The sequence below is a fragment of the Tachyglossus aculeatus genome, chromosome 5 (genome assembly GCF_015852505.1).
Source record: "Tachyglossus aculeatus isolate mTacAcu1 chromosome 5, mTacAcu1.pri, whole genome shotgun sequence".
Taxonomy (NCBI): Eukaryota; Metazoa; Chordata; class Mammalia; order Monotremata; family Tachyglossidae; genus Tachyglossus; species Tachyglossus aculeatus.
In genome coordinates, this window is record NC_052070.1 from 4,931,052 (window position 1) to 4,952,437 (window position 21,386).

The window sequence follows — 21,386 nt, forward strand, 5'->3', positions numbered from 1 at the left end:
CTGAATATATGTATATATGTTTGTTCGTATTTATTACTCTATTTATTTTATCTGTACATATTTATTCTATTTATTTTATTTTGTTAATATGTTTTATTTTGTTCTCCGTCTCCCCCTTCTAGACTGTGATCCTACTGTTGGGTAGGGACCGTCTCTATATGTTGCCGACTTGTACTTCCCAAGCGCTTAGTACAGTGCTCTGCACACAGTCAGTGCTCAATAAATACAACTGAATGAATGAATAGAAAGCATATTTTCCCAGCCATAAAACACTACAATGAATATTTCAGTATCGAATATAGATTTTTTTCCTATGGTAGTTACGTTAAAAGGCCAAAATGCCTCCAGTAGTAGGATAAGTGCCAGATCTTCAACGCTTCCTTGGTAGAGATTAAAACCCTCTCCCTTTTCCCCGACATGGAACTTCTCCCCACTTCGAATCCACCGGACTGTTGTTCTCCCCATCTTTAAACCCCTTATGAAAACATATCTCCTCCAGGAGGCCTTCCGTGATTGAGAAGCAGCACGATGCAGTAGCTAGAGTCCAGGCCTGGGAATTCATTCGTTCATTCATTCAATCATATTTATTGAGCGCTTACTGTGTGCAGAGCACTGTACTAAGCGCTTGGGAAGTCCATGTTGGCAACATATAAAGACGGTCCCTACCCAACAGCGGGCTCACAGTCTAGAAGAGGGAATCAGAGGTCATGGCTTCTAATCCCAGCTCCTGTACTTGTCTGCTGTGTGACCCTGGGCAAGTCACTTCCCTTCTCTGAGCTTCAGTTCCCCCCCCCCCCCCGTAAAATGGGGATTGAGACTGTGAGCCCCACATGGGACAGGGACCATGTCCAACCCGATTTGTTGTTATATGTTGACAACTTATACTTCCCAAGCGCTTAGTACAGTGCTCTGCACACAGTAAGCGCTCAATTAATACGATTGATGATGATGATGATTTGCTAGTATCCACCCCACACTTAGCGTGGCTCAGTGGAAAGAGCCCGGGCTCAGGAGTCAGAAGTTGTGGGTCCTAATCCCAGCTCTGCTACTTGTCAGCTGTGTGACTTTGGGTAAGTCACTTAACTTCTCTGGGCCTCAGTTACCTCATCTGGAAAATGGGGATGAAGACTGTGAAACCCACATGGGACAACCTGATTAGAACATTGCTTGGACCAGAGTAAGCGCTTAAAAAAATCATCATTATTATTATTACAGTTCCTGGCACATAGGAAGTGCTTAATAAATTCCATAATTAGAATTATTATTACCTCTCATCACCCCTATTCAGATATTCCCACCACTGCTTCTTCAGTCCTTTTGAACTCACTTAAGTATTTTCGACTTCCCAGAGCACTTATTTCACACCTTGCCAACTTGTACTTCCCAAGCGCTTAGTACAGTGCTCTGCAAACAGTAAGCGCTCAATAAATGCGATTGAATGAATGAATTAATGAATGAATGCTTCTTCTTATTTTCTTTTGAGACAAACTGATGTCCTTGTATCTCCCCCAGTGCTTAGAACAGTGCTTGGCACAGAGTAAGCACTTAACAAATACTATCATTATTATCATTATTATTACAGTGCCGGGCACACAGGAAGTGCTTAATAAATTCTATAGAATTTAGAGTTATTATTACCGCTCCTATTTGGATATTCCCACCACTGCTTCTTCAGTCCTTTTGGACTCACTTAAGTATTTTCGACTTCCCAGAGCTCTTATTTCACACCTTACTTTTTCTATTCCCTGAAGCACTAACTCACATTCAAACTCTAATTTCCTTCTTCATTCATTCAATCTCTTTTTTTTTTTGAAATCTCACTGTGTGCAAAGCACTGTATTACTCGCTTGGGAGCATACAATATGAAAACTAATAGATTCCCCACCCACAGTGAGTTTCACCCTGTTTGAAAATTATTTGGTGTCTGAAAGGTCCTAGAGAAGCAGCGTGGCTCAGTGGAAAGAGCCACGGATTTGGAGTCAGAAGTCAAGGGTTCAAATCCCAGCTCTGCCAACTGTCAGCTGTGTGACCTTGGACAAGTCAGTTAACTTCTCTGTGCCTCAGTTCCCTCATCTGGAAAATGGGGAGAAGACTGTGAGCCGCCCGTGGGACAACCTGATCACCTTGTAACCTCCCCAGCGTTTAGAACAGGGCTTTACACATAGTAAGCACTTAATAAATGCCATTATTATTATTATTATTATTATTATTATTATTGTCTATCTGCTAACTCTATTGAGAAGCAGTGTGGCTCGATGGAAAGAGCACAGGCTTGGGAGACAGAGGCTGTGGGTTCTAATCCTGGCACCATTAGTTGTGGGGCTTTGGACAAGTCACTTAACTTCTCTGTGCCTCAGTTACCTCATCTGTAAAAATGGGGGTTAAGACTGTGAGTCCCACATGGGACAACCTGATTACTTTTTATCTCCCCCAGCTCTTAGAACAGTGGTTGGCACATAGTAAGTGCTTAACAAATACTATTATTATTATTATTATTATTATTATTATTATTATTATTATTATTATTATTATTATTATTATTATTATTATTATTATCTCCCCCAGCACTTAGAACAGTGCTTGGCACATAGTAAGTGCTTAACAAATATCATCATCATTATTATGTTTTTCCAAATGTTTAGTACAGTGCTCTGAATAGACTGTAGACTCCTTAAGGGTAAGGATCATGTCTATCAACTCTTGCATTTTTCCAAATACACTGCTTTGCACATATTAGACTGTGAACTCCTGGAGACTGCGTCTATTTACTCTAATACACTCTTCCAACTGCTTAGTACAGTGCTCTGCACACAGTAGACTGTAAGCTCCTTGTGGGCAAGAATCATATCTACTAACTGTCAGCCCGTTGTTGGATAGGGATCGTCTCTATCTGTTGCCGATAGAGATTTGCCCAAGGACACACATCATCATCATCATCATCATCATCATCTATCATCAATTGTATTTATTGAGCGCTTACTGTGTGCAGAGCACTGTACTAAGCGCTTGGGAAGTACGATTGATGAATACGATTGATGAAGTCCAAGTTGGCAACATATAGAGACAGTCCCTACCCAACAGTGGGCTCACAGTCTAAAAGGGGGAGACAGAGATCAAAACGAAACATACTAACAAAATAAAATAAATAGAATAGATATGTACAAGTAAAATAAATAAATAAATAGAGTAATAAATATGTACAAACATATATACATATATACAGGTGCTGTGGGGAAGGGAAGGAGGTAAGATGGGGGGATGGAGAGGGGGACGAGGGGGAGAGGAAGGAAGGGGCTCAGTCTGGGAAGGCCTCCTGGAGGAAGTGAGCTCTCAGTAGGGCCATGGAAAGCAGCAGTGTGGCTCAGTGGAAAGAGGCAGGGCTTTGGAGTCACAAGTCATGGGTTCAACTCCTGGCTCCCCCACTTGTCAGCTGTGTGCCTTTGGGCAAGTCACTTCACTTCTCTTACTGTGGGGGTTCCCCAAGGTTCAGTGCTTGGTCCCCTTCTGTTCTCAATTTACACTCACTCCCTTGGTGACCTCATTCGCTCCCACGGCTTCAACTATCATCTCTACGCTGATGACACCCAGATCTCCATCTCTGCCCCTGTTCTCTCCCCCTCCCTCCAGGCTCGCATCTCCTCCTGCCTTCAGGACATCTCCATCTGGATGGCCGCCCGCCACCTAAAGCTCAACATGTCGAAGACTGAGCTCCTTGTCTTCCCTCCCAAACCTTGTCCTCTCCCTGACTTTCCCATCTCTGTTGACGACACTACCATCCTTCCCGTCTCACAAGCCCGCAACCTTGGTGTCATCCTCGACTCCGCTCTCTCATTCACCCCTCACATCCAAGCCGTCACCAAAACCTGCCGGTCTCAGCTCCGCAACATTGCCAAGATCCTCCCTTTCCTCTCCATCCAAACTGCTACCCTGCTCATTCAAGCTCTCATCCTATCCCGTCTGGACTACTGCACCAGCCTTCTTCTCTCTGATCTCCCATCCTCGTGTCTCTCTCCACTTCAATCCACACTTCATGCTGCTGCCCGGATTATCTTTGTCCAGAAATGCTCTGGGCATATTACTCCCCTCCTCAAAAATCTCCAGTGGCTACCAATCAATCTGCGCATCAGGCAGAAACTCCTCACCCTGGGCTTCAAGGCTATCCATCCCCTGGCCCCCTCCTACCTCACCTCCCTTCTCTCCTTCTCCAGCCCAGCCTGCACCCTCCGCTCTTCCGCCGCTAATCTCCTCACCGTACCTCGTTCTCGCCTGTCCCGCCATCGACCCCCAGCCCACGTCATCCCCCGGGCCTGGAATGCCCCCAATCCCTCTGCCCCTCTGCCAAGCTAGCTCTCTTCCTCCCTTCAAGGCCCTGCTGAGAGCTCACCTCCTCCAGGAGGCCTTCCCAGACTGAGCCCCTTCCTTCCTCTCCCCCTTGTCCCCCCCTCCGTCCCCCCATTTTACCTCCTTCCCTTCCCCACAGCACCTGTATATATGTATATATGGTTGTACATATTTATTACTCTATTTATTTATTTATTTTATTTGTACATTTCTATCCTATTTATTTTATTTTGTTGGTATGTTTGGTTCTGTTTTCTGTCTACCCCTTTTAGACTGTGAGCCCACTGTTGGGTAGGGACTGTCTCTATGTGTTGCCAATTTGTACTTCCCAAGTGCTTAGTACAGTGCTCTGCACATAGTAAGAGCTCAATAAATACAATTGATTGATTGATTGATTGATTGATTCTCTGGGCCTCAGTGACCTCATCTGTAAAATGTGGATTTAGACTGTGAGCCCCCCATGGGACAACCTGATCACCTTGTAACCTCCCCAGTGCTTAGAACAGTTCTTTGCACATAGTAAGCGCTTCATAAATGCTATCATTATTATTATTATTACACAGCAGACAAGTGGTGGAGGCAGAATTAGAACCCGTGACCTTCAGACACCCAGGCCCAGACTATATCCACTATGCTGACGTACACGCAGTGTCCGAGAAATGCTCCCTCAGGGAGATGAGGAGTTCTCTCTAAAAAGATTTGTAAAAACACACATTTGCGTAGAACTGTGTCTACCTTTATTTGTGAGCCCACCACCTTCAGCGGAAAAAATGGAAACTATTTGTGTTTCGGGCTCATTGTGTCATTCAAATTGCTCTAATATTATTCCACTGAATTACTCTACGCGCCGGATTCAGTGCTGAGTATCCTTCTTTTTCCAATTATTTCCGCTTACACCGAGCGAGGCTTTTCGCTTTTATACTGTAATCACACGTTGATTAATTGGCGATTGTACCCATTTGCATAAAATTCATTAGGAAAATGTCTCCAAAGCCAGGCACGGGCGCAATGGAATGAACAAAGTGATAAAAATGCATTTGTGTATTCAACGGATCTGTCTTTCTGCAGTGGACACAGGCTCCACCTGAATCTAATTAGCACGCTTAATGATGCAAAATCAAATTTGATTAGCAGATATAAGCCCCATTTTGCGCTGATTCACAGAATGGTCCCGATTTGGCCTTGGAGAAAAAGGAAAAGAGAGAGACAGAGTGTGTGTTTGGGAGAGAGGGAGAGAAAGAGAATGAGAGAGAGAAGGACAGAGAAAGACAGAAACAGACAGAGACATATAGAAAAACAGAGAGAGAGAGAGAGTCAAAATTGTGGACAGGGAACAGGCCTACCAACCCTAGAGAAGCGAAGTGACTTGCCATAATAATAATAATAATAATAATAATAATAATAATAATAATAATAATGATGATAATAATGACATTAATAATAATAATATTTATTGAGCCCTTACTATGTGCAAAGCACTGTTCTAAGCGCTGGGGAAGTTCCAAGGTTACAAGGTTATATGTATATATATAACATATACAAGGTTTTATATATATAACATATACAAGGTTATACATATATATATATATACATATATATATATATGTACATAATAATAATAATGATGGCATTTGTTGAGCGGTTCCTATGTGCGAAGCATTGTTCTAAGCGCTGGGGAGGTTACAAGGTGATCAGATTGTCCCTCGTGGGGCTCACAATCTTGATCCCCATTTTACAGATGAGGGTACTGAGGCACAGAGAAGAGAAGTGACTTGCCCAAGGTCACAGCTGACAATTGGCAGAGCCGGGATTTGAGCCCATGACCTCTGACTCCAGAGCCCGTGCTCTTTCCACTGAGCCACGCTGCTTCTCTAATGTATCTGTATGTATATATGTATATATGTTTGTACATATTTATTACCCCATTTATTTATTTTACTTGAACATATTTATTCTATCTATTTTATTTGGTTTATATGTTTTGTTTTGTTGTCTGTCTCCCCCTTCTAAACTGTAAGACCACTGTTGGGTAGGGACCGTCTCTATATGTTGCCATCGTTTACTTCCCAAGCGCTTAGTACAGTGCTCTGCACACAGTAATCGCTCACTAAATACGTTTGAATGAATGAATGAATAATATGACTAATTAATAGAGATAGAGACAGTGAGTATGCAAAGACAGAGAGACAATTTTGGGGTCTTCCTAAATTTGGGGATAGATTTTATCAAATTACAATGTATACCAGAGAATGGTGTGATAAGAAGCAGTGTGGCTCAGTGGAAAGAGCAAGGGCTTTGGAGTCAGAGGTCAAGGGTTCAAATTCCGGCTCTGCCACTTGTCAACTGTGTGACTTTGGGCAAGTCGCTTAACTTCTCTGGGCCTCAGTTACCTCATCTGTAAAATGGGGACTGCAAGCCCCCCATGGGACAACCTTATCACCCTCTCCATCCCCCCGCCTTACCTCCTTCCCCTCTCCACAGCACCTGTATATATGTATATATGTTTGTACATATTTATTACTCTATTTTACTTGTACACATCTATTCCATTTAGTTTATTTTGTTAACATGTTTGGTTTTGTTCTCTGTCTCCCCCTTCTAGACTGTGAGCCCACTGTTGGGTAGGGACTGTCTCTATATGTTGCCAACTTGTACTTCTCAAGTGCTTAGTACAGTGCTCTGCACACAGTAAGCGCTCAATAAATACAATTGATTGATTGATTGATTGTAACCTCCCCAGGGCTTAGAACAGTGCTCTGCATGTAGTAAGTGCTTAATAAATGTTATTATTATTATTATTATTATTATTATTATTATTATTATTATTATTATTATTTATGAATCCCCAGGTTTTGTTTCATCACTTCTCTCCAGTGTCTCAGGGCTGTCTACCTCAGCCCTAGATTGAAATATACAACCAACTCGGTAGTCTGGGCCATGAATATGTCTCATTTTAAGTCAATCGATCAATCAATCAATAAGTAGTACTGATTGAACATTTACTTTAGAAAACGTGTGGCCTAATGAATAGAGCATGGGTCTGGGAATCAAAAGGACTTGGGTTCTAATCCTTGCTCTGCCACTTGTCTGCTGTGTTACCGTTTAATTTATCTGTGCCTCAGTTTCCTCATCTGTAAAATGGGGATTAAGACTGTGAGCCCCACGTGGGACAGGGTCGGTGAAAATCCCATTTGAAAGGGTGACACAGAAGAGAGTGGGAGAAGAGGAATGAGAGCTTAGTTGGGGAAGGCCTCTCGGAGGAGGTGTGATTTTATTAAGGTGTGACTTTGGGCAAGTCACTTCACTTCTCTGTGCCTCAGTTACCTCATCTGTAAAATGGGGATGAAGAATGTGAGCCCCACGTAGGACAATCTGATGACCTTGGATCCTCCCCAGCACTTAGAATAGTGCTTTGCACTTAACAAATGCCAACATTATTATTATTATTATGGTCGGGCGAGGGACGGGGGGTGGGACGTTGAGGGATCTTCCTTGGTATCCAGCGCTTAGAACAGTGCTTGGCACCTAGGAAGCGCTTAACAAATAGAGAAGCAGCGTGGCTCAGCGGAAAGCTCACGGGCTTTAGAGTCAGAGGTCATGGGTTCAAATCCCTGCTCTGCCAATTGTCAGCTGTGTGACTTTGGACAAGTCATTTAACTTCTCTGTGCCTCAGTTACCTCATCTGTAAAATGGGGATGAAGACTGTGAGCCCCCCGGTGGGACAACCTGATCACCTTGTAACCTCCCCAGCGCTTAGAACAGTGCTTTGCACATAGTAAGCTCTTAACAAATACCATCATTATTATTATTAAAACGGGGATTAAGACTGTGAGCCCCCACCGTGGGACAACCTGATCACCTTGTAACCTCCCCAGCGCTTAGAACAGTGCTTTGCACAGAGTAAGCGCTTAACAAATACCATTATTATCATTATTAATATTGATATTAATCCCCTCTCCCTCTCGTCCCTCTCTCCATCCCCCGCATCTTACCCCCTTCCCTTCCCCACAGCACCTGCATATATGTATATATGTTTGTACATATTTATTACTTTACTTATTTATTTTACTTGTACCTATCTATTCTATTTTGTTAGTATGTTTGCTTCTGTTCTCTGTCTCCCCCTTCTAGACTGTGAGCCCACTGTTGGGTAGGGACTGTCTCTATATGTTGCCAGCTTGTACTTCCCAAGCGCTTAGTACAGTGCTCTGCACACAGTAAGCACTCAATAAATACGATTTATTGATTGATTGATTGATTATTATTATTATTATTATTATTAAGGTTTTGATTGTGTGTTCTCCAAAGTCTTTGCACTCACTCATTCATTCATTCATTCAATCATATTTATTGAGTGCTTACTGTGTGCAGAGCACTGTACTAAGCGCTTGGGAAGTGTTCAAGGCAAGCCCCCAGTGTGGGCATTCTTGCTAAGGATCATACTAACGATTTTGGTATTTGTTAAGTGCTTATTATGTGCCAGGCACTGTACTAAGCTCAGGGATAGATACAAGATAATCAGACAGGACACAGTCCACGTCCCACATAGGACTCACAGTCTTACTCCCCATCTTCCAGATGAAGTAACTGAGGCACAGATAAGTGAAGTGACTTGCCCAAGGTTGTGGAGAAAGCGATGTGGCTTAGTGGAAAGAGCACGAGCTTGGGAGTCAGAGGTCGTGGGTTCTAATTCCGGCTCTGTCACTTTCCAGCTGTGTGACTTTGGGCAAGTCAGTGACTTCTCTGGGCCTCAGTTACCCCATCTGTAAAATAGGGATTAAGACTGTGAGCCCCACGTGGGACAACAACCTGATCACCTTGTATCTACCCCAGCTCTTAGAACAGTGCTTGGCACATAGTAAGTGCTTAAGAAATACCATCATCATCATCATCAATTGTATTTATTGAGCGCTTACTGTGTGCAGAGCACTGTACTAAGCGCTTACCATCATCATCATCATCATTATTATTATTAGAGAAGCAGTGTGGCTCAGTGGAAAAGGCATGGGCTTTGGAGTCAGAGGTCGTGGGTTCAAATCCCAGCTCTGCCACTTGTCACTTGGGTGACTTTGAGCAAGTCACTTAACTTCTCTGGGCCTCAGTTCCCTCATCTGAAAAATGGGGATTAAGACTGTGAGCCTCCCGTGGGACAACCTGCTCACCTTGTATCCCCCTCCCAGCACTTAGAACAGTGCTTTGCACATAGTAAGTGCTTAATAAATGCCATTATTGTTATTATTATTATTATTATTATTATTATTATTATAAGTGGCAGAGGTGGAATTAGAACCCAGGTCCTTATAGGATGGCATTTGTTAAGCGCTTACTATGTGCAAAGCACTGTTCTAAGATCTTGGGGGGTTACAAGGTGATCAGGTTGTCCCACGTGGGGCTCACAGTCATCATCCCCATTTTACAGATGAGGTAACTGAGGATCCTAGAAATTAAGTGATTTACCCAAGGTCACACAGCAGACATGTGGCAGAGCCGGGATTCGAACCCATGATCTCTGACTCCAGAGCCCAGGCTCTTTCCACTGAGCCAAGCTGCTTCTCTAGGTCCTTCTTACTCTCAGGCTGGTGTGGGATTGACTAGGCTATGCTGTGGGATGGTGATGATATTGGTGAAATTAGAAATTCTGGTCAATTCAACATGAAGTGAAGTGGCTCGGATTCCTATAATTCATTCATTCATTTATTCAATTGCATTTATTGAGCGCTTACTGTGTGCAGAACACTGTACTAAGCACTTGGAAAATACAATTCGGCAACAGATAGAGGCAGGCCCTGCCCAACAACAGGCTCACAGTCTATAAGTTAAGTCCTTACTACAGTAATAATCAATCTGTCAAACAATCAGCAGTGCTTATTGAGTAACTCCCATGTGCAGACCATTAGAATAATGCATGTGGGAGAATATAAATTGAGACAATAATCATAATTCAGGAATTTATTCATTCAATTGCATTTAGCGCTTAGTGTGTGGAAAGCACTGTACTATTTATTGCTGTATTGCACTTTCCCAAGCGCTTAGTACAGTGCTCTGCCCACAGTAAGCACTCAATAAATACAATTCCTGCCCTCAAGGAACTTACAGTCTACTGTGTGCCAAGCACTGTACTGAGCATTTGGAAGAGGACAATAGAATTAATAGTCACAATTCCCAAACTCAAGAACCTAAAGTCTACTAGTGTGGAGCACTGTACTACACAGTGTTCCTCAGTGGAAATGAGCCCAGGCTTTGGAGTCAGAGGTCATGGGTTCAAATCCCAGCTCTGCCAATTGTCAACTGTGTGACTTTGGGCAAGCCACTTAACTTCTCTGGGCCTCAGTTACCTCATCTGTAATATGGGGATTAATAATAATACTGATGGCATTTGTTAAGCACTTACTCTGTGCAAAGCACTGTTCTAAGCACTGGAGAGGTTACAAGATGATCAGGTTCTCCTACGGTGGGGGGCTCACCATCTTAATCCCCATTTTAAATATGAGGGAACTGAGGCACAGAGACGTTAAGTGACTTACCCAAAATCACACAGCTGACAATTGGCGGAGCCAGGATTTGAACCCAGTCAATCAATCGTATTTATTGAGCGCTTACTGTGTGCAGAGCACTGTACTAAGCGCTTACTAACCCATGACCTCTGACTCCAAAGCCCGGGCTCTTTCCACTGACCCACGCTGCTTATCGTGTGAGATTAAGACTGTGAGCGCCCAGTGGGACAACCTGATCAGCTTGTAACCTCCCCAGTGCTTGGAACAGTGCTTTGTACATAGTAAGCACTTAATAAATGCCATTATTATTATTATTAGTATTATTACACACTTGGGAGAGTATAATAGCAATAGTATACCTGATCCCTGTAGTCAAGGAGTGTACAGCTTACTGTGTACTGAGCACCGTACTAAGAGCTTCTGAGAGTACAATTATTATTATTATTATTATCATTATTAATAGTAGCAGTAGTAATTATAATTATAGTACCCCTCTCAGGATGGCACCTGGAGAGTTTCCAGTCCTCTACCAGTCTTGGCTATGGGAGAGAGAGTGAAGCAGAGCAGTCCATTCCGAGCTTGGGCAGTGGCAGGCAAAACTCCCCTGTGCTGGACAGCAGCGTCACGGGAAAGAGTTGAGGGCTGAAAATCAAGTTTACTGTGCGGAGGAAGGAGGCGATGGGAAACTAATTCCTGATTTTTCCCAAGAAAACTCTGTGGCTCCACTACCAGAACGACTGCAGATGGAGAGCGGGGCCGTCTGGGAGAGATGGATCCGTGGCTTCGCTATGGGTCGGAAATGACTCCACAGCATAAGACAAGATTTTTAAGTGCTTTAATCAATCAGTTGTATTTCTAGACTGTGAACCCGCTGTTGGGTAGGGACTGTCTCTATATGTTGCCGACTTGTACTTCCCAAGCACTTAGTACAGTGCTCTGCACTCAATAAATACGATTGCTTGATTGATTGTATTTACCGTGTGCAGGGCACTGTACTATATGCTTGGGAGGATACAGCACAACAATATAACAGACTCATCCCCTGCCTACTTAATACGGTGAGTGCTTACTATGTGCCAAACAGTGTTCAGCACTTAGAACAGGGCTTTGCACATAGTAAGCGCTAAATAAATGCTATCATTATTATTATTATTATTATTATTCTAAACACTGGGGTAGATATGGGTCAATCTGGTTGGTCACAGTTCCTGCCCCACATTCATTCAATCATATTTATTGAGCGCTTATTGTGTGCAGAGCACTGTACCAAGCGCTTGGGAAGTACAAGTTGGCACATATAGAAACGGCCCCTACCCAACAACAGGTTCACAGTCTAGAAGGGGGAGACAGACAACAAAACAAGTGGACAGGTGTCAAGTCACCAGAATAAATAAAAATAAAAGTAGATACACATCATTAACAAAATAAATAGAATAGTAAATATGTACAAGTAAAATCAATGGAGTAATAAATCTGTACAAACATATATACAGGGGCTGTGGGGAGGGGAAGGAGGAAGGGCAGGGGGGACGAGGAGGAGGAGAGGATAAAGGGGGCTCAGTCTGGGAAGGAGGAGGAGGTGAGCTCTCAGCCTAAGGATAAGGGAAAAGGGGGTAGAATGTAATCCCCATTTTACAGATGAAGTAACTGAGGTACAGAGAAGTGAAGTGATTTGCCCAAGGTCACACAGCAGACACATGGAAGAGTCAGAATTAGAACCCAAGTTCTTTGACTCCCAGGCCTGGGCTCTCAGTACCAGGCCGCACTGATTCTGATAGAGAAGCAGCATGGCTCAGTGGAAAGAGCCCAGGCTTTGGAGTCCGAGGTCAGGGGTTCAAATCCTGCCTCTGCCAATTGCCAGCTGTGTGATTTTGGGCAAGTCACTTCACTTCTCTGGGCCTCAGTTCCCTCATCTATAAAATGGGGATGAAGACTGTGAGCCCCCCGTGGGACAACCTGATCACCTTGTAACCTCCCCAGCGCTTAGAACGGTGCTTTGCACACAGTAAGTGCTTAATAAATGCTATTATTATTATTATTATTACTATTATCATTATTATTAATAGGAGGAGGAGGAGGAGGAGGAGGAGGAGATTGACAGTTTGCTCTGACGACTTTGACACCTGTCTACATGTTTTGTTTTGTTGTCTGTCTCCCCCTTCTAGACTGTGAGCCCACTGTTGGGTAGGGAACATCTTTATATGTTGCCAACTCGTACTTTCCAAGCTCTGAGTACAGTGTTCTGCGCATAGTAAGCACCCAATAAGTACAAGTGAATGAATGACTGAATGAGATGCTAAAATCCACACTTTCCTCTCCATCCAAACGGCTACCATGTTAATCCAATCCCTCCTCCTCTCCCGCCTGGATGACTGCATCAGCCTCCTCGCTGACCTTCCGGCCTCCTGTCTCTCCCCACTCCAGTCCATACTCCACTCCACTGCCTGAACCATTTTCTTTGAAAAACATTCAGACCATGTTTCCCCAGTCCTCAAGAATCTCCACTGGTTGCCCACCCACCTCCACATCAAACAGAAAATTGTCACCCTTGGCTTTGAAGCGGTTAATCCCTTTGCCCCCTCCTACCTCACCTGGCTGCAATCCAGCCCGCACTCTTAGCTCCTGTAATGCCTACCTTTCTTCTCTCTGTCCCTTTATCTCATCTTGCCGCCAACCTCTCACCCACATCCTGCCTCTGGCCTGGAGCATCCTCCCTCTTCATATTAGACAGACAATTATTCTCCCCACCTTCACGGCCTTAGTGAAGACACATCTCCTCCAGGAGATGTGTCTTTTAGACTGTGAGCCCACTGTTGGGTAGGAGCTGTCTCTATTTGTTGCCAATTTGTACTTCCCAAGCGCTTAGTACAGTGCTCTGCACATAGTAAGCGCTCAATAAATATGATTGATGATGATCTCCTCCAAGAGGCCTTCCCTGATTAAGCCCTCCTTTCCTCTTCCCCTCAACCTCTTCTGCATCATCTTGACTTGCTCTCTTTATTCATTCACTTATTCAATCGTATTTATTCATTCATTCATTCAATTGTATTTATTGAGCACTTACTGTGTGCAGAGCACTGTACTAAGCGCTTGGAAAGTACAAGTTGGCAACATATAGTGACGGTCCCTACCATTTATTGAGCGCTTACCATGTGCAGAGCACTGTACTACTTGCTTGGGAAGTACAAGTTGGCTTCTAGACTGTGAGCCCACTGTTGGGTAGGGACCGTCTCTATATGTTACCAACGTGTACTTCCCAAGCGCTTACTACATTGCTCTGCACACAGTAAGCGCTCAATAAATACGATTGAATGAGTGAATGAATGAACAGATAGAGACGGTCCCTACCCAACAATGGGCTCACAGTCTAGAAGGGGGAGACAGACAACAAAACATGTAGACAGGTGTCAAAATAGTTAGAACAAATAGAATTGTAGCTATATGCACATCATTAACAAAATAAATAGAATAGTAAATATGTACAAGTAAAATAAATAGAGTAATAAATCTGTACAAGTATATAAAAGTGCGGTGGGGAGGGGAAGAGGAGACTTATCTGTCATTTATTTATATTAATGCACGTCTCCCAATCTGACAGTAAGCTCGCTGTAGGCAGGAAATATGTCTTTTTATTGTTGTATTGTACTCTCCCAAGCACTTAGTGCAGTACTCTCCTCAAAGTAAACACTCAATAAATGCGATTGAATGAATGAATGAAAAGTGGCACATTCCCTGCCTCTAAGGAGCTTACATTCTAAATAGTGAAGAAAGGGGCAAAAATGTATTTGAAAATATAGCTCTCAGCCTTAGATTTAGAGGAAATTGGCTCTTTTGAACCCTATTCTTAGAGCATATCTGAGAGCAGTAGCCTTCTCCAGTTCCAGGCAGCTGAGTCCATTCCCTTGACATCTTCATGTGATCAATTTCCCAAACCACAGATCGTATTTCCGCGGAAGAGTGAAACCTCCTCTTTAATGAATGGAATGATACCGACAGGAGGCCAACCCAATTAGTGTTTTCTGTAATTATCACTCTCCATTTGGCATTCTTTACTGCTGGAAGTAGCTGTCAAAAACCTATTAAAATGAACTCTGTCTTAAAATATCACAGGAGAACAGCGAGAAGGATTCACACTAGATTATACTAGCAGAATAGCCAAAAATCAATCCCAAGGACGAACAAATTGACTATTGAATCAAGTCTTCGTGTCTTTGTAAAAGAATTTGCTCTTGTCTTTCACAGCCGACCTCTTGCTCCTGGCATTTCCCCCCGCCTTGCTAATCCTTCCCTCTAAAGGTGGTTGAGAAGCAGTGTGGTCTAGTGAATAGTTCGATGCTCCTGGGTTCTAATCCCAGCTCTTCCACTTCTCTGCTGTGTGATTTAGGCAAGTCACTCCACTTCTCTGTGCCTCAATTCCCTCATCTGTAAAAAGAGGATTAAGCATGTGAGCCCTATGTAGGACAGGAGCCCAGTTATCTTTTATGGACCCCAGATCTCCCATTTCTGGCTATTCTTAATAAGAACAATGATGATATTTGTGGAATTTGTTAAGCGCTCACTCGGCCCTAAGTGCTGGACAAAGCATGGGGTGGGAGGGGATAGCAGCGTGGCTTGGTGGAAGGAGCCTGGGCTTTGGAGTCAGAGGTCATGGGTTCTAATCCTGGCTCCATCAGTTGTCAGCTGTGTGACTTTGGGCAAGTCACTTCACTTCCCTGTGCCTTAGTTACCTCATCTGTAATATGGGGATTAAGACACTGAGCTCCTCATGGGACAACCTGATCACCTTGTAACCTCCCCAGCGCTTAGAACAGGGCTTGGCACATAGTAAGCACTTAATAAATGTTATTATTATTATTATTATCATCATCATCATCATCATCACCATCATCATCATCATCATCATCATTATTATTATTATTATTATTATTATTATTATTATTATTATTATTATTATTATTATTATCTTAGGACAGTGCCTGGCATATAATAAGTGCTTAACAAATACCACAATTATCATTACTATTATTGTCTTCCCATCTTTGAAGGCCTGATAAAAACACATCTGTTAGAGGAGGCTTTCCCTGATTAGCCTCTTATCTCCCCTCCCTAATGGATAACTATTCCCAATCTGATAACCGAGACAAGAAAGGCATTAGATAAATCCATCTATCGATCAAAGGTATTTCTTGAGCTCATCCTGTGTGCAGAACACTGTGCTAAACTCTTGGGAGATTACAATCGGACAGACATATTCTGTCCTGTATATATGTATATATGTTTGTACATATTTATTACTCTATTTATTTGTTTATTTATTTCACTTGTACATATTTATTCTATTTATTTTCTTTTGTTAGTATGTTTGGTTTTGTTCTCTGTCTCCCCCCTTTTAGACTGTGAGCCCACTGTTGGGTAAGGACTGTCTCTATATGTTGCCAATTTGTACTTCCCAAGCGCTTAGTACAGTGCTCTGCACATCGTAAGCGCTCAATAAATACAATTGATGGTGATGATGATGATATTCCCATGTTTATAATCCAGTCTGATGTTCCGCAGTTCTAAGGGAAAAGGTTTTCATTGCCGAGACCGCCCATCTGTTCAATCTGTTCAGCTAGAAGCAGCCTGTCTTAGTGGAAAGTGGCCAGGCTTGAGAGTTAGATTTGGTGGTTTCTAGTCCCGACTCTGCCTCCTGTCAGTTGTGTGACTTTGGGCAAATCATTTTACTTTTCTGGGCCTCAGTTCCCTCATCTGTAAAATGGGAATTCATTCATTCATTCATTCAATCGTATTTATTGAGCGCTTACTGTGTGCAGAACACTGTACTAAGTGCTTGGGAAGTACAAGTTGGCAACATATAGAGACGGTCCCTACCCAACAGTGGGCTCACAGGCTGGAAGAATAAGATTAACACTGTGAGCCCCACCTGGGGCATCCTGATTACCCTATTTCTACCCCAGCATCTAAAACAGTGCTTTGTACATAGTAAGCAGTTAACAAATGCTATTATTATTATTATTATTATTGTTATTATTATTATTATTATTATTATTAATTCACTGTGGAATGAAATCAGTCAATCAGTACTACTTATTATTAGATAGCTTATCAGTGCTGGGAGTTGTGTGTTAACATGGACACGGTTCCATTTCCACATGGGGCTCACAATCCAAGTAAGCGGGAAAAATATATTGAATCCCCATTCGACAGATGAGGAAACTGAGTCACAGAGCAAGCACGTGACTTGCCTAAGGTCCCACAGCAGGGAAATGCGAGAGCCCAAATTGGAACCTATGTCTTCTGACTCTCAGGCTCCTGCTCTTCTCAGCGGGCTAGCAAGTGCTTGAGAAGCAGCGTGGTTCAGTGGAAGAGCCCGGGCTTTGGAGTCAGAAGTCATGGGTTCAAATCCCGGCTCCGTCAACTGTCAGCTGTGTGACTTTGGGCAAGTCACTTCACTTCTCTGTGCCTCAGTTACCTCATCTGGAAAATGGGGATGAAGACTGTGAGCCCCCCGTGGGACAACCTGATCATCTTGTAACCTCCCTAGCGCTTAGAACACTGCTTTGCACATAGTAAGCACTTAATAAATGTTATCATTATTATTATTATTATTAATAAACACCACCGACTGACCTATTGATCGACCAATCGATCAAGGGGTGGGGAGGTGGTTGTTGAGGGGTTTTTGCAGGAAACATTTTCAATTTTGCAAAATCTCCTCCTCTTCCATGTCAAGCCCATGCAAACCCTCTCTAATACTTCCCCTCACACTAGCCCTGAGAAGCTTCCCAGGCTGTAAACATCAGACATTCGTGGTATTGCCGTTTTCATTTATCCTCTAAATGAATGTCTGTTTTGTTGCTTTTCATTTTTTAGTCTCCTTTCTGTGAAACAAAATAATAAGCTTAGCTTTTGTGGTTTATGATGGTACCGAAGCGACTCACTGGAATTACGACCTTCCCTATCTATTATTATTGTATATTCTTTTTTATAGTACGTAGTATATGCAAGATTTTTGCTACCGATACTAAAATCATCTCCCTTCATTTGGTGTTCATACATATTCATGGACCTCTCTATTAATAAATCTATTTTCTTTGAACATTCTTCCTGGAAAAGGTTTAGTTCGATTCCACCGAATAGTCACACAGCCTTGTCATTGTAGATAGTATCTTTAAAAAATAATTAAAATAACAAATCTATGAGATCTAAAGTTCTGAGAATATATTTACAGGGCTGCAAAAAAAGGACTGATAATTATTCTTTTTCCTCAGAATTACTGCTTGCAGAAATAAAATCGCGTATGGAGGGTTTAAATATATTAGGACTCCAAAAGCTAAGACAGTACATCTCTTTCTATCTACCACCATTCCTGTCATCCTTTTGCTGTAAACATTTGCATTTATTTTAATGAAAAACCCAGTGCATATAGTCTAGTGGATAATGTGGGGAAATGGAACTCGTAATATTGCTCCTGGAAAATTATGGCCACCTTGTGTGATCTCTTGTAGCTACCTTGGCCTACTGGTTAGAGGATCAAAATAATAATGCAAAATATCCGTACACCAATGAATAATTCATTGGGAAGTTAGAAGAGTTATTTTCAGAAAGGAGAGTTTATCAAATATCCCCCACAAAGTGAACATTCTAATACAACATTTGTTTCAAGGGTTGTTCATTTGGCAAACTCTCAAAAAATGCTGTTTTCTAGAATTTTCTGTCACTGATGGATCCTTCCACCTGGAAGAAGATGAGTTCTGCCTTTTCCTGAAAATCCTCCCAGGATCAAAGAGATTTTGGAATTATGTCTGGAGTGCTTAGTACAGTGCTCTGCACACAGTAAGCGCTCAATAAATATGATTGATTGATTGATCCCAGAGATTCGTAGAATTCAAGAGCTGGAGAAAGTCTTTTAGACATCTTCTGTTCTTGCTTTCACAGACTGACTGACCTTCTACATTATTATTTTTTCTTATGGTATTTGGTAAGTGCTTGCTATGTGCCAGGCACTGTACAAAGCCCTGGGATAGATACAAACTAATCAGGTTGGACACAGCCTCTGTCCCACATGGGGCTCCCAGTCTTAATCCCCATTTTGCAGAGGAGATAACTGAGGCACAGAGAAGTGAAGTGATTCACCCAAGGTCACACAGCAGAAAAGTGGCAGAGCTGGAATTTGACTTCTAGCCCTGAGTTCTAACTAGTAGGCCATGCTGCTTTTCAAATCATAGTTTCTGATCATGTCTATTCAGTGGATAGAGCATGGGCACAGGAGTCAGAAGGTCATGGATTCAAATCCTGCTCCACCACTCATCTGCCGTGTGATCCTGGGTAAGTCGCTTTACTTCCTTGGGCCTCGGTGACCTCATCTGCAAAATGGGGTTTGAGATTGTGAGCCCCATATGGGACAGGGACTTTGTCCAACCTGATTTGCTTTTACCCACCCAAGCATTTAGTACATTGCCTGACACATAGTAAGTGCTTAAAAAATACCACAATTATTATTATGATTACTACTGATATTACTCCTGTCACTACAACTACGGCTACACAATGGCTATTACCTCTGCCACTACTATTACTATTAAAAGAAGCAGCATGGCTCAATGGAAAGAGCCCAGGCTTGGGAGCCAGAGGTCATGGGTTCTAATCCCGGCTCCCCCACATGTCTGCTGTGTGACCTTGGGCAAGTCACTTCACTTCTCTGAGCCTCAGTTCCCTCATCTGTAAAATGGGGATTAGGAATGTGAGCCCCACGTGGGACAACATGATCACCTTGTATCCTCCCAGCACTTAGAACAGTGCTTTGCTCATAGTAAGCACTTAACAAATGCCATTATTATATTACTACTAGTACTACTACTGATACAATTACTAAGCAGTTTGGAAAAATAAAACAAGCAAGTGACATTACCTATCACAATGAGTTTAAATTCTAATGGGAGAGACAGACATAAAAGTGTTTATAAACTGAGTGATCAACACAGCTAATTAAATATTCAACTGAATAAATATTCACAAGTGCTGAGGATCTTCTGTAGTTTGCCACCTGTCTACTTGTTTCGTTTTGTTGTCTGTCTCCCCCTGCTAGATTGTGAGCCCGTTGTTGGGTAGGGACTGTCTCTATCTGTCGCCATATTGTACTTTCCAAGCGCTTAGTACAGTGCTCTGCACACAGTAAGTGCACAATAAATATGATTGAATGAATGAATGAAAAATTTATTCATTTCTATGAATGTCTGTCTCCCCTCTAAACTTTAAGCTCACTGTCCTCTAAACTTTAAGCTCACTGTGGGCAGGGAATGTGTTCGCTGTTATATGGTACTCTCCCAAGTGCTTAGTACAGTGCTCTACACACGCTCAATAAGGATGACTGAATGAATGAATAAATTGGTGGATGCATGTTGAGAATTAATCACAGAAGGGGCACGGGACCAAGAGTCAAGAAACCTGGGTTCTAATTCTGGTTCTGCCCATGGACCTCACCGTACCTTGGTGAGTTTGCATAACTTCTTTTGGACTCAGTTTCCTCATCTGCAAAATGTCTATAATAACGACGGCATTGTTAAGCGCTAAATATGTCCCAAGCACTGTTCTAAGTGCTGGGGTAGATACAAAGTAATCAGGGTGTCCCAAGTAGGGCTCACCATCTTCATCCCCATTTTACAGATGAGGGAACTGAGGACCAGAGAAGTGAAGTGACTTGCCCAAAGTCACAGAGCTGACAAGTGGCAGAAGCGGAATTAGAACCCACTGCCTCTGACTCCCAAGCCCACTAGCCATGCTGCTTCTCCAATGTCTATATAATGTCTATAAAATGTTTGTTCTCTCCCTTTTAGACCTTTGGACTGTGAGTCCCACATTGTACAGAGCTGGTGCCCAATCTGATTATTTTTTTATCTAAACTAGAACTAGCTTTAGTTGACGATTGTGGTATTTATTTAGTGCCAATCAGGTGCCAAGCACTGTGCTATGTGCAGGGGTAGATACCTGATGAAGGACATTAATAATATATGTAAATACAGAAGGAAAAACTTACTGGCCTTCAGAAGCTCTGAAAGCTGGTAATATCTCTCTCTCTCTATATATATATATATATATCTCTTCCTGTCTCTGATGCACACAGAGATGCACACTCAAACACGGTATTAAAACAACCATAAACCACAGCCATAAATGATTTACATGGATTAGCCATTTCTTTTTTTATTGTCTATCGCACAAATCTGCTCCACTGTGGTTCTAAAATAAGAACTTTAAGTTTGACTTTGTCCTGGGTGGGTACGACAGCTGAGAGATTCAAGTTCCAATCCTACAGCATATTAGATGAAGGCAAGGCAGGGGAGAAATTGATTTTTAAAGCTGTAATTTACTCGAAGAGTTTTGATGATCTCATAAAGTAAAGGAGCAAAAGGGAAGTGACTTAAGAGTCTGGATTTCTCAAGGGCTGAATTACGATTGCAGGAAAGAACCCGAGCCTTCTATACCACAAACTATATTTTCATGGTGCTGGAAATATATTATGCTCCTTTCTCACTTTAGCATTCTCTCATG